We start from the raw sequence: 12,209 nt of genomic DNA on the forward strand, positions 1-12,209 counted from the left end.
TGTCCCTTAATTCTGAAGTCAAGTCCTCTTGTTTGAATCTTCCCTATTCTCAGTGGGAAAAGCTTGTCCACATCAACTCTGTCTATCCCTCTCATCATTTTAAAGACCTCTATCAAGTCCCCCCTTAACCTTCTGCACTCCAGAAAATAAAGACCTAACTTATTCAACCTATCTCTGTAAATTAGTTGTTGAAACCCAGGTAACATTCTAGTAAATCTCCTCTGTACTCTCTCTATTTTTGTTGACATCCTTCCTATAATTGGGCGACCAAAATTGTACACCATACTCCAGATTTGGTCTCACCAATGCCTTGTACAATTTTAACATTACATCCCAGCTTCTATACTCAATGCTCTGATTTATAAAGGCTAGCATACCAAAAGCTTTCTTTACCACCCTATCTATATGAGATTCCACCTTCAAGGAACTATGCACGCTTATACCCAGATCCCTCTGTTCAACTGTATTCTTCAATTCCCTACCATTTACCATGTACGTCCTATTTTGATTTGTCCTGCCAAGGTGTAGCACCTCACAATAAGAGTGCTTTAAAATCAAAAATAGAGAAAATGAGATCCTGACAAGTCATACCCAATTTAAATATTCCAGGATCTTCCGGTGGATAACCACTTAAACCCCCCTTCCCTCCTCCTCGTACACTGACCTTTCAGTCCTGGGCCTCCTCCATTGTCAGAGTGAGGCCCAGCGCAAACTGGAGGAACAGCACCTCATATTTTGCTTGGGCAGCTTACAACCCAACAGTGTGGACATGAAACTCTCCAATTCTAGGTAACTTCCACAAACACCTTCCTTCCCCCTCCCCTTTCTCTTTCCCAAACACCTTCTCCCCTCCACCTTCTGAACCTGTAATCGGCAGAGCAGCAATCTGCATATCACCTTACTCCCCCTCCCCTCCACATGACATGATTCCAATCGAGCCATTTACAGTGTACAGACACAAGGTGCAAGGTAAAGCCAGAAATGTCAGATCAAGGATAGTTCAAGCTAGACAAAAAATGCTGGGGAAACTCAGCGGGTGAGGCAGCGTCTATGGAGCGAAGGACCCTTAACAGCACTGATGTAGAAGGATGTCGAGGTCCAGGTTCTACAGCTCTCTGAAGCAATGGGTTGCGCCCAGAGGGCTGAGGTGTGGGAAAATGCTTGCATTCAGCAAGAGAGTTGAACGGATAAGTTCTCTGAGATAGACATTGCAACCTATTTAAAATGCTTATGGGTTCAAATGACCAATTTTCCCCACATGATTTTGTTTTTCATATTCAATCCGCAAGGCTAACGGACTTTAACAAGTGGAATAAAAACAAACAAATCTTGGCTGACACATCCTGTAAAAGTAAACACGGGATGTATTTGGCAGCTGGAAGCCAGAGTCAGAATGCCGTGCAAGAAAGTGTGGTTAGACTAAGCGTTAAGGGAAGATTATTTAAGGTCACTTCAACCAGCACCAAGAACACCAGTTGACAGCCAAGGATGGTGGCACCGCGCCAGAAACCCAGGTTCAATCCGGGCCTCAGGTTGCCTTTCTGGAGTTTGCGCGTTCTCCGGGTGCTCCAGTTTCCTCCCACATCCCAAAGACATACAGGTTTGTAGGTTAATTGGGCCTCTGTAAATTGTCCCCTAGTATGTGTGCAGTGGACGAGAAAGTGGGATAATAGGGTAGCATGGTGGCCCACCGGTAGAGTTGCTGTCTTACAGCGCTTGCAGCGCTGGAGACCCAAGTTCGATCCTGACTACGGGTGCTGTCTCTACAGAGTTTGTACGTTCTCCCCGTGACCGCATGGGTTTTTGTCCGAGATCTTTGGTTTTCTCCCACACTCCAAAGTGGCACAAGTTTTAAGTTTAATTGGCTTGGGTTTGCATGCGTGGTATAAGTGCAAATTGTCCCTAGTGTGTGAGGGCTTGTGTTAGTGTGCGGGGATTGCTGGTCGGCGCGGACTATGTGGGCCGAATGGCCTGTTTCCACGCTGTGTCTCCAAACTAAACTTGTGTGAATGGGCGATTGATGGTTGGCGTAGACCACGGTGGGCTGAAGGGCCCTTTTCCATGCTGTAAAACCAAAATCTGGTTGTGGTGTCTGCTTGCAGAAACATGGAACGACAGATGCTGGTTTACGAAAGAAGACAGAGTGGTTGTGGTTGATTACTGCACAAACACCTCAAAGAGTGGTATTCTCACACAGGTCGGAGTGAGTAGAGTAGCGATTACATTTTGAAGTGGGCCTTTTTGACCAAGTTAGAAACATAGAAACATAGAAATTAGGTGCAGGAGTAGGCCATTCGGCCCTTCGAGCCTGCACCGTCATTCAATATGATCATGGCTGATCATCCAACTCAGTGTCCCGTACCTGCCTTCTCTCCATACCCCCTGATCCCCTTAGCCACAAGGGCCACATCTAAATCCCTCTTAAATATAGCCAATGAACTGGCCTCAACTACCCTCTGTGGCAGAGAGTTCCAGAGATTCACCACTCTCTGTGTGAAAAAAGTTCTTCTCATCTCGGTTTTAAAGGATTTCCCCCCTTATCCTTAAGCTGTGCCCCCTTGTCCTGGACTTCCCCAACATCGGGAACAATCTTCCTGCATCTAGCCCGCCTAACCCCTTAAGAATTTTATAAGTTTCCATAAGATCCCCTCTCAATCTCCTAAATTCTAGAGAGTATAAACCAAGGCTATCCAGTCTTTCTTCATAAGACAGTCCTGACATCCCAGGAATCAGTCTGGTGAACCGTCTCTGCACTCCCTCTATGGCAATAATGTCCTTCCTCAGATTTGGAGACCAAAACTGTACGCAATACTCCAGGTGTGGGTCTCACCAAGACCCTGTACAACTGCAGTAGAACCTCCCTGCTCCTATACTCAATTCCTTTTGCAATGAAAGCTAACATACCATACCAGTTGAGGAGATATAGCTGCTCAATCCCCTTTTTAAATGACTTGACATCCGGAGCAGCACGCGTGTTGGGCGGTAACCTATTCCATTCCCTTATCGTCCTTGGGTAAAGGGAATATTGGTAGCAAAGTTTATTGAAATTTAGTGAGTTGATGATGTGGGAACCGTTATTTGGTTTTGTTTCATGGCAGTTGGTGCCCTGGGATGACGGGAGATTCCATTTTGTGAATCTCCTTGTAAATTGCAGTCAGTCTTAGCCTGATTCTGTGGAGCTCTATGGTATCCCATCCGAGAGAAGTCAGCATATCTGTGGAATTCTCTGCCACAGAAGGTAGTTGAGGCCAGTTCATTGGCTATATTTAAGAGTGAGTTAGATGTGGCCCTTGTGGCTAAAGGTATCAGGGTGTATGGAGAGAAGGCAAGTACAGAATACTGAGTTGGATGATCAGCCATGATCATATTGAATGGCGGTGCAGGCTCAAAGGGCCAAATGGCCTACTCCTGCACCTATTGTCTATGTTTCTATATTTTTCACTCTTGATTTCCTTGGGATGTCAGGACTGTCATATGAAGAAAGACTGGATAGACTCGGCCGTTTACTCGCTAGAATTTAGAAGATTGAGGGGGGGGATCTTATAGAAACTTACAAAATTCTTAAGGGGATGGACAGGCTAGATGCAGGAAGATTGTTCCCGTTGTTGGGGAAGTCCAAGACAAGGGGTCACAGTTTGAGGATAGAGGGGAAATCCTTTAGGACCGAGATAAGAAAAACATTTTTCACACAGAGAGTGGTGAATCTGTGGAACTCTCTGCCACAGAAGGTAGTTGAGGCCAGTTCATTGGCTATATTTAAGAGGGAGTTAGATGTGGCCCTTGTGGCTAAAGGGATCAGGAGGGTATGGAGAGAAGGCAGGTACAGGATACTGAGTTGGATGATCATATTGAATGGCGGTGCAGGCTCGAAGGGCCGAATGGCCTACTCCTGCACCTATTTTCTATGTTTCTATGATTTGCGCTGGAGCAGTTCAGCAGGTCAGTCTGCATTAATCAGTCTGAAATAGGGTCCCGACCAGAAGCGTCGCCTATTCATGTTCGCCCGAGATGCTGCTTGTCCCACTGAGTGACTCCCCACTCTGTGTCTTCTGCGGTGTCTGGTTTACCCGTTACTGGCGATCACTCGACCAGACAAAGCACATATGCTTCACACAGGTGACACTCTCCAGCCCGAAACAGCTCAATTCGAGCAATTCAACCTGGGGACAGTTTGTGACTCATGCCTGCCGAATTTATGTTTCACAACATTCTGCCAAGGCTACACGACAAGACTAATTAAGCGTCAATGAGATCTTTAGAAACCAGTCAGTGCACTATTACAATACGTTACAAGAAGCAAGGTTAGGTAAACAGAAGATAGACACAAAATGCTGGAGTAACTCAGCGGGACAGGCAGCATCTCTGGACAGAAGGAATTGGTGACATTTCGGGTCGAGACCCTTCTTCAGACTGATTAGGGGCTAAGGAAACGAGGGTGATGTGAAATGAACAGAATGTATTGAACAACTTAGTTTAGTTTAGCGCGGAAATAGGTCCTTTGGACCACTGAGTTCGCACCGACCACGGATCACACTGAACACATGTGGGACAATTTACAATTTTTACTGAAGCCAATTAACCTACAAACCTGCACAACCCAAGTGTGGGAGGAAACCGAGGCATCCAGAGAAAACCCACGTAGTCACAGGGACAACTACAAACTCTGTACAGACAGCATCTGTAGTCAGGATTGGATCCAGGTCCTGGTATAAGGCAGCAACTCTACCCTGGGGCCACTGTCTGATTCTTGTACCATTATTATTTGTAGGTTTAAATAGGTTTTTTCCATATACAATTTATTTTTCTAGGTTCAGTAGGAATTCAGCCAGCATTATACAATTCAGCCAACATTATAGAACACCAAATGTTATCCACTTTGGTGGCAAAAACAGGAAAGTAGACTATTATCTGAATGGTGGCAGATAAGGAAAAAGGTAGATGCAACGAGACCTGGGTGTCATGGTACACCAGTCATTGAAGGTAGGCATGCAGGTGCAGCAGGCAGTAAAGAAAGCGAATGGTATGTTAGCTTTCATTGCAAAAGGATTTGAGTATAGGAGCAGGGAGGTCTACTGCAGTTGTACAGGGTCTTGGTGAGACCACACCTGGAGTATTGCGTACAGTTTTGGTCTCCAAATCTGAGGAAGGACATTATTGCCATAGAGGGAGTGCAGAGAAGGTTCACCAGACTGATTCCTGGGATGTCAGGACTGTCTTATGAAGAAAGACTGGATAGACTTGGTTTATACTCTCTAGAATTTAGGAGATTGAGAGGGGATCGTATAGAAACTTACAAAATTCTTAAGGGGTTGGACAGGCTAGATGCAGGAAGATTGTTCCCGATGTTGGGGAAGTCCAGGACAAGGGGTCACAGCTTAAGGATAAGGGGGAAATCCTTTAAAACCGAGATGAGAAGAACTTTTTTCCACAGTGGTGAATCTCTGGAACTCTCTGCCACAGAGGGTAGTTGAGGCCAGTTCATTGGCTATATTTAAGAGGGAGTTAGATGTGGCCCTTGTGGCTAAGGGGATCAGGGGGTATGGAGAGAAGGCAGGTACGGGATACTGAGTTGGATGATCATATCGAATGGCGGTGCAGGCTCGAAGGGCCTACTCCTGCACCTAATTTCTATGTTTCTAATGTAAAGCACTTTGGCCAACGAGAGTTGTTTTTTTTTAAATGTGCTATAGAAATAAAAGTGACTTGACAAGAGACAGGTGAATTTATAATGGTAGACAAGGAAACGGCAGACCGGTTAAACAAGTTATTTGGTTCTGCCTTCACTAAGGAAGACACAAACAATCTCCCAGAAATACTAGGGGACCGAGGATCTAGTGGGAGGGAGGAACTGAAGGGAATCCACATTAGGCAGGAAATGGTTTTAAGGTAAATTGTTGGGACTGAAGGCAGATAAACCCCCAGTGTAGAGGTGGAGATGGAGGGGTGAGGCAGGAACCAGTAGGCTATAGGTGGAGACACAAGGAACTGCAGATGCAGTTGGACCCAACCCGTAGGGTCAGGCAACATCTGTAGAGGGGGTGGACAGGCGACGTTTCAAGTCGAGACCCAGTCCCAGACGCAGACTGAAGATGGATCCCGATCTGAGACGTCGCCTGTTCATTCGCTCTGGAGATGCTGCCTAACCGGCTGCGTTACAGCGTGGGCAAGTTGAACGAAAGGCCTGTTGCCACGCTGTACGACTCTTGGTGCAGTGAAAAGCTTTGCCTACCCTTCAATCCAGGTAGGTCATCCATACACAAATATTATCAAACCACTACAGCTGCTATCTCACAGTGCCCAAAGCCTAGGCTCGATCCTGACCTCGACTGCTGTCTGTGTGAAGGTTGCACTGGCACCTTCTCCTTGTGACTGCGTGGATTTCCTCCAGGCGCCACATCCCAAAGACGTGCGGGTTTGTAGTTTAATTGACCTTCTGTAAATTAACCCTAGTGTGCGAGGAGTGGACGAGAAAGCGGGATAAAATAGAACTATTGTAAAGGAGTGATTGATGGTCAGTGTGGATTCGGTAGGACCCGTTTCCATGTTGTAGCTTGCAACCCAATCCTGCAGAATTCCGTGTTACTGCTACAGAGAAAGTGCAGATAAATGGAAGAGTGTCAGGATTGCAACAAGATGGATTTGGGACGGGGGAATAAGGGGGGGGGGGGGGGGGGGGGGGGGGGGGGGAGGTCTGTCAAGAGTGAGACACAAAAATGCTGGAGAAGCTCAGCGGGTGCAGCAGCATCTGTGGAGCAAAGGAAATAGGCAACGTTTCGGGCTGAAAACCTTCTTCAGACCCTTGTTCAAGAGTCTGATATCAGCGGGGAAGAGGCCGTTCTTCAACCTGCTGGTATGTGCCTTCAAACTGTTCAAGAAGGAACTGCAGATGCTGGAAAAATCAAAGTTCGACAGAAAATGCTGGAGAAACTCAGCGGGTGAGGCAGCATCTATGGAACGAAGGAATAGGTGATGTTTCGGATCAAAACACTTCTTCAGACTGTTGTATCTTATACACAGTGGAGGAGGGGAATGTATGCGTGGTCAGATTTTGTTGCTGCTTTCCTGAGATCTTAGGGGGATTTAGGGGGATTTAGGGGGATTTAGGGGGATTCTGGGGGGAGAGGGGGAGAGGGGGAGAGGGGGAGGGGGGGAGAGGGGGAGAGGGGGAGAGGGGGAGAGGGGGAGAGGGGGAGAGGGGAGGGGAGAGGGGGAGAGGGGGGAGGGGGAGAGGGGGAGGGGAGAGGGGGGAGAGGGGGAGCATAAATGGACTGTTGAAGGATTTAACGGTGCTAAAAATCCAAAAAAAACCTTCAAGGCAAGAAGTTGCAATTGCCTTCGTTTTTATTATGCACCACAATTCTAGCTAGACAAAGGCACCATTCATCTGAGAAATGCTGGAAGCCCCACATAGTTCAGAAAATGTGCCTCATTGCCAGGCCTCGTCTTTTAGCGATTCAATCAATTATTCACTTCCATTGCTCTTTTGTACCCTTTCCAACGATTCATTTTTGGAAAAAGTTGCAACATTGCTAAACAGTTCTGTGGTCGACTTGTCACTACAAGGCCACTTCGCTTTTTCTCAAGTGGATGCGAAAGATTCCAAAGCGCTCGTTTGAACAAATGATCCGTGACCAAGGATCTGAAGAAAGGTGAAGCTCTTCCCGGTGGCCAGGCCAAAGCTCACTCTTAACCAACATCACGTGGAAAGTCATTACCACTTGGTATAGTTCACACTCTCAAACAAAAACCAAAAATCATCATTTCTTCAATTTAATATCAACTACGCAAACAAGACCAATTAAAACAGTAAAGGGCCTGTCCCACAAGCATGCGACCTGCAAGCGGCAAGCGCGACCAAACCGGAAGCGGGGGCCGCACAGAGGCCCAGTGAGTGACGTGATGTTCGAGCGAAGTCCGCGGGAAGTTCACGCGTGACGTACGGCATCAAGACGCTGCGTACGGCATCAAAACGCTGCGCACGCCCGTCGAGGCGGCTGCGGGCCGGCAGGCCATTGCCGCGCGGAATTTTTGAACACAGTCAGTTTTTCGGAGCCCCGCGTGATGTCGGGACCAGCTCCGCACAACTCCATACGGCTCTGGCGATCGAAGTGGGACCGGCCCCGCGAGGCCGTACGGCTCAAGCGACCACGTTAGGTGCCGCTTGCTGCATGGAGTCGCATGGTGGTGGGACAGGCCCTTAACTGTAAAAAGGTTTAAGATATCCACAGGGGGCCAAATAAATCCAGTTTTCATTTCACCAATCACTGAATCCATTGAGCCCACCGAACGCGTGGATAGTTTAGAGGGATGAGGCTCTGAGGGCTGATCTTAGAGATGTATAGAACCATGACGGAATTAGGGTGAGCACACCGAGGGGAATTAAGAATCAAAGGACATAGGTTTAAGGTGAGGTCAAGAAAGGAAGAGGCAGAGACAGTGGGCTGTGGGAGAGCTGGGAAGGGGAGGGGAAGGAGGGAGAAAGGACTACCTGAAATTGGAGAAATCAATGTTCATACCGCTGGGGTGTAAACTGCCCAAGCAAAATATAATGTTCCGCTGTTCCTCCAATTTGCGGTGGGCTTCACTGGCCATGCAGGAGGCCCAGGCCAGAAAGGTCGGATTCGGAATGGGAAGGGGTGTTGAAGTGCTGAGCCACCGGGAGATCAGGTTGGTTATTGCGGACTGAGCGGAGGTGTTGGGCGAAGCGATCGCCAAGCCTGCGCTTGGTCTCACCGATGTAGAGCAGTTGACACCGAGAGCAGCGGATGCAATAGATGAGGTTGGAGGAGGTGCAGGTGAACCTCTGCCGCACCTGGAAAGACTGCTTGGGTCCTTGAATGGAGTCGAGGGAGGAGGTAAAGCGACAAGTGTAGCATTTCCTGCAGTTGCAAGGGAAAGTACCAGGGGAGGGGATGGTTTGGGTGGGAAGGGATGAATTGGCCAGGGAGTTATGGAGGGAGCGAGCTGTCTCTGCGGAAATCCGAAGGGGTGGAGATGGGAAGATGTGGCCAGTGGTGGGATCCCGTTGGAGGTGGCGAAAATGTCGGAGGATTATCAGTTGTATGTGACGGCTGGTAGGATGGAAGGTGAGGATAAGGGGGGACTCTGCCCTTATTACGAATGTGGGGGGGGGGGGTTGGGGGGAAAGAGATGGGGAGTGAGTGTGGAGCTACAGGATATAGAAGAGACCCTGGTGAGAGCCTCATCTATAGTAGATGAGGGGAACCCCCCTTCACTAAAGAGCGAGGACATCTCCGATGCCCTGGTTTGGAAGACCTCATCCTGGGTGCAGATGAGGCGTAGATGGAAGAATTGGGAGTAGGGGATAGAGTCCTTACAGTAAGCAAGTGTAGTGCAGATAGCCATGGAGAATGGAGGGATATAGATCATATGCGGGCAGTGAAGAATAGAGTTAATAGTTTACCTTGGCATCATGTTTGGTGCAGACATTTGTGGGCCCAAGGGGCTATTCCTGCGCTATACTATTCTATGCTCTATGTACTAAAATTTCACAAACTTGCCCATGTTGCACTCTACCTGGACATTATATGGAGAATAAGAACGGAAACACTTTGGAGGAGTTCCTCTAATATTCGTGTAATCCTGTTTTACTCAAAATTCCAGCATCTGTAGTTCCTTGTGTCTCTAACACTCGAGGAAAAATTTGCAGGTTACAGTCTGTAAGGTAAGGTAGAGTTCATGTTTCAGGTCTCAGCCTCTCGGTCACCATTTTGATAAAGTTCGACACCAACTTATGGTGCAGAACAGAGCAGGAGCCAATTACTTTGAGCATTTAAAGCTAGCCAAGAGGAGAAGAAAAAGATCGGCAGACTTCAGACCTCATAGCTGCAGATTTATCCCCCCCCCCACCCCCCACCCTTTTTGCATTGTGCTCAAGTCCCTAGAACACACTGTCAAGGATGGTGGTGGAGATAGATGCAACAGTGGCATTTAGGAGGACATTTATATAGGCACGTGGAAAAGCAAGACATTAATTCATTCATTCATCACCGTTGAAAACATTAGCGACACAGTGGTGCTGGTTTCCAACGGGAACGGTGACGGATGCACCACACGTCTGTCCTTCAGTTCCTGCGGACTTCCGCCGCTGGAAGTACAGGATTTTGGTGTGTGTGTGTTTTATCATCGTTCCTTACAATGCCATGTACGACAGTGATCGCAACTTCTACTGAAGTGTGGATGGCCGTTGGCGCGCTAGGAGCTCATCCGCCCTTTGACAGGTCTCGTTTTTGGTCCTGCTGGGGGAGACGGTTTAGTCGCCGATATCCGACCATGTAGCACGAGATTACATGGTACCCATGGTGGTGGGGGGTGGGGGGAAAAACACCCCCGACCTGACCGAAAATGGAAGTAGTTGTATAACATGCACATAGAAGAGAATAGTTCAACTTGGCATCACGTTTGGCACAGAACATTGTGGTGTAAGGGCCTGTTCCTGTGATGCACTATACAATACTTCATGTATTTATTGCACATTCTTTGCCATGTTGCATCCTCCCAGGATATTAGATATTGAATGTAACATTTTTTTGGACGAGTTCCTCAAATATTTATGTAATCCCGTTTCACTCAAGATTGCAGCATTTGCAGTTCCTTGCGTCTCTAATACTTTGGAAACATTCCGAAGGTTAAAGTCTGGAAGGAAAGATTCAGCTAATGTTTTACATCTCAGCCCTTTGTTGACTCATGAAGTTTGACACCAACTTTTTGGTACAGAATAGAGCAGTGGCAAATTGTTTTGAGCCTTTAAGGCCAGCCCTTAAGAATAAAGATCAGCAGATTGACTCCAGCAACACAATGTTATATAGTGTTCAGTTCTGGGCACCATGTTGTAGGAAAGATATCATCAAGCTTGAAAGGGCTCAGAGAAGGTTGCCAGGGCTGGAGAGCCTGAGCTATATGGAGAGGTTAATTAGGCTGGGAGACACAAAATGCTGAAGTAACTCAGCGGGACAGGCAGCATCTCTGGAGAGAAGGAATGGGTGATGTTTGTGGTCAAGACATCACGTAGGGTCTCTATTCCTTGGAGCACATGAGGATGAGGGGTGATCTTATAAAGGTGTACAAAATCACGAACGGAATAGATCGGGTAGACGCACAGAGTCTCTTGCCCATAGTAGGGGAATCGGGGACAGGAGGATATAGGTTCAATGGTGAAGGGGAAAGATTTAATAGGAATCAGAGGGGGTAACTTTTTCACACGAAGGGTGGGTGTATGGAACGAGCTGCCAGAGGAGGTAGTTGAGGCTAAGTATCCCAACATTTAAGAAATAGTTAGACAGGTACAAGGATAGGACAGGTTTGGACCGAACGCAGGCAAGTGGGACGAGTGTAGATGGGACATTATTGGGCCAGTGTGGGCGAGTTGGGCCGAAGGGCCAGTTTCCACACTGTATCACTATGACTAGTGTAGCTGGGCCAGCGTGAAATAGTGAGGCCGAAGGGCCTCTTTCCACACTGTGTCACTCTCTACGACTAGTGTAGCTGGGCCAGTGTGGGGACAGTGTGGGACAGTGGGGCCGAAGGGCCAGTTCCCACACTGTATCACTCTGTGACTAGTGTAGATGGGCCAGTATGGGATAGTGGGGCCAAAGGGCCAGTTTCCACACTGTATCACTCTGTGACTAGTGTAAATGGGCTAGTATGGGGACAGTGGGGCCGAAGGGTCTGTTTCCACACTGTATCACTCTCTATGACTAGTGTAGCTGGGCCAGTGGGGCCGAAGGGCCAGTTTCCACACTCTATGACTAGTGTAGATGGGCCAGTATGGGACAGTGGGGCCGAAGGGCCAGTTTCCACACTGTATCACTCTCTATGACTAGTGTAGATGGGCCAGTGTGGGACAGTGGGGCCGAAGGGCCAGTTTCCACACTGTATCACTATCTACGACTAGTGTAGATGGGCCAGTATGGGACAGTGGACAGTGGGGCCGAAGGGCCAGTTTTCACACTCTATGACTAGTGTAGATAGGCCAGTATGGGACAGTGGGGCCGAAGGGCCAGTTTCCACACTGTGTCACTCTATGACTAGTGTAGATGGGCCAGTATGGGATAGTGGGGCCGAAGGGCCAGTTTCCACACTGTATCACTATGACTAGTGTAGATGGGCCAGTATGGGGACAGTGGGGCCGAAGGGTCTGTTTCCACACTGTGTCACTCTCTATGACTAGTGTAGATACGCCAGTTTGG

At 48.1% G+C, this 12,209-nt stretch overlaps 1 protein-coding gene across 1 annotated transcript in view; it reads right to left on the bottom strand.

Annotated features, from left to right (window-relative positions):
- LOC129694297 (sideroflexin-5-like) overlaps positions 1-12,209 on the bottom strand; it is a 237,661-nt gene that overhangs the window by 224,937 nt on the left and 515 nt on the right.

Source organism: Leucoraja erinacea, unplaced genomic scaffold (genome assembly GCF_028641065.1).
Source record: "Leucoraja erinacea ecotype New England unplaced genomic scaffold, Leri_hhj_1 Leri_60S, whole genome shotgun sequence".
In the NCBI taxonomy this organism is placed as follows: Eukaryota; Metazoa; Chordata; class Chondrichthyes; order Rajiformes; family Rajidae; genus Leucoraja; species Leucoraja erinaceus.